Genomic DNA, 6478 nt, shown 5'->3' on the forward strand with positions numbered 1-6478 from the left:
CCTGGCAACATTAGCAGTGGATTTTGTATGCTTAGGGACCATGATGAACAAAACAACAAGAGATTAAATCAAGCACAAGAGAAAATGTTGCAATCAAGAGATGCAGTAAACACAAGATGAATGGGGCTGCTGCCAGCATAACATGGTATACTGTTTTACTTTTTAAAAATAAATAAATAGAAAGGGTACACTCTAAAATAGTGATAAAAGTATAGAATTAAAAACACATAAACCAGCAACATAGACATTTATATCATTATTAAGTGCTAGGTACTTATATACTTGTATTGCTATACTTTTATATGACTAGCAGTGCAATAGGTTTGTTCACACCAGCATCAACACAAACATGTAAGGTTTGCACTGTGCTATAACATTACAATGGCTATAACATCACTGGGTGATAGGAAGTTTCAGCTCTATTATAATCAATGGAACCACTGTCATATATGGAGACTATCACAAATAAAACGTCATTATGCAGTGCATGTGTATTAAGAAATAGTATGTCTATTTTATTTCTCTAATATATGAATTTGCACATATGTGAAGAATAAAACACTATTTTTTTTCATCAGAAACACTCATATATTCTTTTTTTTTTAAAAAAAATAGTAGCAGTCTAGTTTATTAAGCTGTGCCTTTGTACAGGTGCTGGGGCTTGCCCATGGATGTTTAAAGCTTGGACGTTCTGCCAGTTCTTTTTGAGCAATGACACCAGGAAATTGACAGCTAAGTGGATATTGTGCACAAGTTCATCATCTGTTATCTTCACCTGGCCAACATCCACTGCCAGACACAGGACCTTCTTCATCTAGCACTTGATTGTGGATTTTACTTTATCAAGTTTGGCCAACATGTTCTCATTGTGGGTCAGCAAGGAAGGGAACTTGCCAGCCTTATTCAGGCCTGGGCCCAGGATTCCTGGGATCTGCTTGATCAGAGATTCTGAAGCCAAAAAGGCATCATACTTCTTGGCCAGCTTCTTGACCAGTTTCTTATTTTTGTTGAGTTTCTTTAACTCCTCAATGTCCATGTGGGGGATTTCCATGACCTTGGCCTCATCACAGTGCTATTGGTCCCCGAGAACACATGGATTGAAGACTGACGGTATCTGAGAGAAGCGTTTTTCCTTCTGAGGGTCATAGTTCTTCAAACTGATCTGCAGCTCCACAATTTCCGAAAACTTATCGAACTTGTGCTGGTTCCAGTGCAGGACTTTCTGCACCGCCTCACAGAAGGTATCATAAGAGACTTTGCTGCTCATGGTCCCCAAAACTAGAAAAGAGTAAAAGATTATTTCTGTAGCAATTATCACAGCTTCATTCCTTCCTCCCTCTGACTTTCAGTATTTCTGGGGAAGGCGGGGAGGTAAAAGGATAGGGGAACATTGGAAAGTAATACAAATATAGTCTCTGCTTTCCCCTACCAGGAGCTTATCTATACTAATAAAAGGGTAATATGCTAATTAGACCAAACATCTTCTGGACATCCGGCTTCCTTCCAGACAAAGCCATGATGGAGGGGGCCAAGGCAGAGGCAGTTAGGGGCGATCAGGCCAGCAGGGGAGCAATTAGGGGACAATCAGGCCAGCAGGGGAGCAATTAGGGGGCAGCCAGGCTAGCAGGTGAGCAGTTAGGGGCCAGCCAGGCCAGCAGGGGGGCAGTTAGGGGGAGGCCAGGCTGGCAGGGGACCAGTTAAGGGGTGATCAGGCCAGCAAGCAGAGGCAGTTAGGGGCGAGCAGGCAGGCAGGTAGAATGGTTAGGTGGGATCAGTTATACCTCAATAAATTTGAGGGAAAAGAATAAAAATACTGAATTTCAAAACCTATTGAAAGAAATAATAGTGTAAAATATTTTTGAATTATATATGTCTGTGTAAAAAAGAAAAAGAAAATCCTTTGTAAATGACCATTAGGTTCCAAGGGTAGCCAATCAAATCAATTTATTTTATTTTATTAAATATATTTTTATTGATTTCAGAGAGGAATGGTGAGGGAGAGAGAGATAGAAACATAAATGATGAGAGGAGAGAATTAATCGGCTGCTTCCTGCACACCCCACACTGAGGACTGAACCTGCAATCTGGGCATATGCCCTGACCAGGAATCGAATAATGACCTCCTAGTTCATACAATGCTCAACCACTGAGCCATGCCAGCTGGGCTCAAATCAATCTACTTTATAATATAGCTGAAATATGGAGACACGTGTGATGCAGAAGAAGAGAAAGTTATGCTCTAAAATAAGTAAATGAACAAATAATAAAATTGAATAAGAAATTATTTTATGTATTTGGAATGCTAACACTTGAGGATAATCAGATTTAATTAAAGGAAGATCAAGAAGTAGATTGAGAGTTTTATGAAAAATTTGGAAAGAACTTTAGAGCCTGATGATGCTAGTTTTAAACTAGAGGCCCGGTGCACAAAATTTGTGCACAGGGAGGGTCCCTAGGCCTGGCCAGCAATTAGGGCTGATCAGGGCCTTCTGGCTGCCGGCTGGGGCCTTCCTTCCCTGGCTGCCAGCTGCTGGCCAGGGCCTTCCTTCATTCCATGCCACCCCCTGGTGGTCAGTGCACATTATAGCAAGTGATCAAACTCCCGGTCTCCCGGTCGAACTCCTGAGGGGACACTTTGCATATTAGCCATATATATATAGATTCACTTCAAAACTTATTAAAAAGTTATCCTAGTACAGCTCTGTTTTAACACTACACTTATGTGTATCAACTACAATTAGGATTGCTTTAGTTTCCAGTTTGAATTTTTTTCTTTGCTCACAAAAGCAGCAAATGCATGCAATTTTTTAAATGTAGGAAGTTATAATTTTTTTTAAATTTGGAAATTACAATTATTTACATTTTATCTCAGATTCTTTCTATCTGCCCCTGGTCCTTCTTTGTTTATCTTTTTCTCACTACTCTTAGGCAATATTACATATTCTCAGTTTTATAGTCCCACAACAAGGTGTTTCTTAGGAGTAAGTAATTAATCAACCAGAGTGAGAATTCAGACCCATCTCTCACCCTCTGGCCTTCCTTCACACTCACTAGCTTTTTTTTTTTATACATGGCATGACCTTCAGCCAGCAAATTGGGACACTCAGTACCTTCCTTTGGGATTAAAACAAGCTGAGGGGCCTATTCCATAGGTGGTGTCAACATTCATTTCTTAATGTATCCTGATCCCCAAAAGTCAGCCTCAGGGAGATGAAGGATGGAAAGTCAGGAGCTAAAGAAGAAAGGGAAAAATCTTGGATGTGGAGGTGGTTCCTGATGTTGATAAAGAGATGCCCATAAGGGAATTTAAATCACTGTTTAGGAGTCAGACACAGCTGTGCAAGTGAAATTACAGGCATCACTCACAAATGGATTTTGCTCTTACAACCATTTAAAAATTGTGTTTACTGCCATTTTTTATTTAGTTACTAAAATGTAGATTCTGGGAGAGCAGGTTCACTACTATACCCCCAGGACCTATAATGGGCATGACATGGAGTAGTAACCCAATAAATATGTTTTGAATAAATCAATGAATGCATACTACTTTTCATTTAAAACCAGAGATTTTTCTAACAGCTTTTCTGGCAAGTCAGTAAATAAGACCCTTCTGTATAATTCTAAAGAGTGTAGGTCCTCACATGTTGCCTACAGAATCACCTGGAACAAAGGCCCTTCCCTATGTATCCAACCCCTGAAGTAACTATACCTGAACTGGTCATATTAAAAGTTTTTATCATTAATTTAAAACCTACATTTTTTCTAACGATTCTTATATCTCAGTGGCTTCCTTACAGGCTTTATTAGATGTCACTGAGGCAAGGTTTTTTATTTCCATAGACATTAGTCTTCACACACAGGTATTTGCTTGAATCAGAACACATTTACATATTTATTGCATTTTTTTGTAATTCTAATACAAGGTAAAAATGAGACTATTTTCAAACCACAGTTGATTGAATAAGAAGTAGAGTACGTTTTGCTGTCAAGAATCCATTTTCTCGCACCATCAACTCATGCTCAGTCCAACACCCATACCATCAAGGTATGAGACAGAAACTTTCCAATGACATCCCTTTGTGCACTTCTTTAGCTATTTATTTCAACAAGTAGTTTTTAGCAAAGATTTTTTTCAAAACCCCAAGTTTGGGATTTGTCTTGAAATTATTAAAGCATTTCTTCTCTCATTATGTTATTTCATAATAACCTCAGTCATACCTTAAATATGAATGTGGCTTTGATTTAGTTTATTTCTAATTTGGAGGGGAGATGTAAATAACATTTGCTTATTAAAGCAGAAGTATTTATAATCGAGTTGTGACTATCTGTTACATTTATACATAAAATTTGCACATATACATACATATACAGGGTGGAGCAAAAGTAGGTTTACAGTTGTATGTGAAACACAGAGTTTATTCTTGTATTATTATTTATTATATTATTTTCCATATGAACAACTGTATATGTAATATACGCATACATTTATACATGTACATTTATATGTACATATACAGAAGACTGCCACCAAAGTTGCTGGTTGACTGAATCTGAATAAGTTGATGCACATTCTACAGATTGGATGGAAATGGATTTTCATTTGCTAATTTAATGGCAAGAGGTGTGCAGGTAAAGAAACTGAGTAAAAGGTGAAGATTCAAACTGGCAAGAGTCCTGTTAAGATACTTAAAGGTTTGCATTGGTTTCTTCTCTCAATGCAGGGTTTCAACTGTTTCCAGAAATGTCCAGCCACTCTTTGCCCAAGTCCCCAAACCTTCCAGCTTCTTTTACCTACGTGATTTATTTTTCTCTATTATTGAATTTATTTCCTTGCTTAACTCCTTTCTACTTCAAGTCTCCAAATAAATGGAGAGGGTGCCTTTTATTCAACCTCTAACATGGCCTGCCTGGACTCATATGAGTCAGGAAGATACTTCACCAATACTGCACTAACTAGATGAAAAAGATGGTCCTCATTTGTGCAGTCAACAGAGAGTCAGCAAAGGGATTGTGTGGTCAGTCATCTACCAAGCTGACCACTCAAACCCCTGGCCAAGGCTATACCCAAATCCTCTAGGAATGTTCCTACTTTTAAATTCTTACCATGTTTATGTTTTCTAATTATAAAGGCAATCACTGATGATTATAAAAGTAAAACGTTTGGAAACTAAAAACTAAATAAAAACCAAAAAGCATGGCCCTGACTTAGTAGGTCAGTTGGTTTGGGCATTGTTCTGTTGGGCATTGTCCTGATACTCCAAGGTTTGTCATTGTCCTCATACTCCAAGGTTGGGCATTGTCCTGATACTCCAAGGTTGTGCATTCAATCCCTGGTCAGGGCATATACAAGAATTAACCAATGAATGTATGAATAAGTGGAACAAAAAATTTCTCTCTCTCTCTCTCTCTCTCTCTCTCTCTCTCTCTCTCTCTCTTCTCAATCTAATAAATAAATTTAAAAAGCACAAAGAAGATAATTTATGCAGCTTTGGCTTAACACATTATCTTACTTTTGGTCTTTCATTAGTATAAGCACTTCAGTTACCACTTCAATCTTTTATTGGTAACACAACAATGGTTTATTATTTTTCGTGATAGTGTGTATTGACTTGGCAGTTCTACTTCATGTGCTATTAGTTTTTCTGGTATGGCTGGAAGGTGTGAAATGCTCTCATTCATATGGCTAGTTGGTTGGTGCTAGCTGTTGGCTGGGAACTCAGCTGGACTGTTGGCTGAGTGCTTGGTTTTTCTTCATACAGGCCTCTTTACATTATTGCTTGGGCTTTTTCACAGCAAAATAGCTGGGTTCCGGAAGGAGTATACCAAGTGGTGAAACCAGACTCAACTTCAGAAATTATAAAGCATAATTTCTGCCACATACTATTGGTGAAAATTAGTCACAGGACCAGCCCAGATTCAATGTGGTAGGGGATTATAAAAGGGTATGAACACTGGGAAGTAATGATTTACTGGGGGTCATTTTTGGAGACTAGTTACTACAGAGCCTTTCCTATCCCCTTATCCCAGCAGTCTTTGCTCCTCTGCAGCAATAACTGAGTTGATGGTGAGAGCGGGATGATGGCAATGGAGGCTGTATCATTTAAACAGGGCAGTGACACAGAAGTCAGGTTGATATGATCAGTTGACTATGCAGCTAAGATCCCCAACATTGAATGGCTCCGAATTTATATTGTTGGATCTGTTTCTGAGTAATTGGCTGTTGAGAAGGTTAAACATCAGTCTTAGCTTAAATATCACTTTCTCAAAGAATTCTTGAGGCATTCCCCCAATTATTCTCTACTTTTACTTCATCATGGTTTTCACAATTTCTAACTTATTATTTCTTTTACATATGTTCATGTGATTATTTGTTTTATGGTGTTTTGTTCACAATGTCATGCATCACATGAAGGCAGGGACTTTGTCTTCTTTAGACTAGCACCTAGCACAGAGTGTGGTAGAGAACAGGTACTTGCAG

The 6478-nt window shown here is 38.4% G+C and overlaps 1 pseudogene; it reads right to left on the reverse strand.

Moving 5' to 3' along the window:
- Positions 1-630: 630 nt before the first annotated feature.
- LOC102241124 lies at positions 631-1267 on the reverse strand (annotated as a pseudogene).
- Between the last annotated feature and the right edge of the window lie 5211 nt (positions 1268-6478).

This window comes from Myotis brandtii, unplaced genomic scaffold, assembly GCF_000412655.1.
Source record: "Myotis brandtii unplaced genomic scaffold, ASM41265v1 scaffold1875, whole genome shotgun sequence".
Classification (NCBI taxonomy): domain Eukaryota; kingdom Metazoa; phylum Chordata; class Mammalia; order Chiroptera; family Vespertilionidae; genus Myotis; species Myotis brandtii.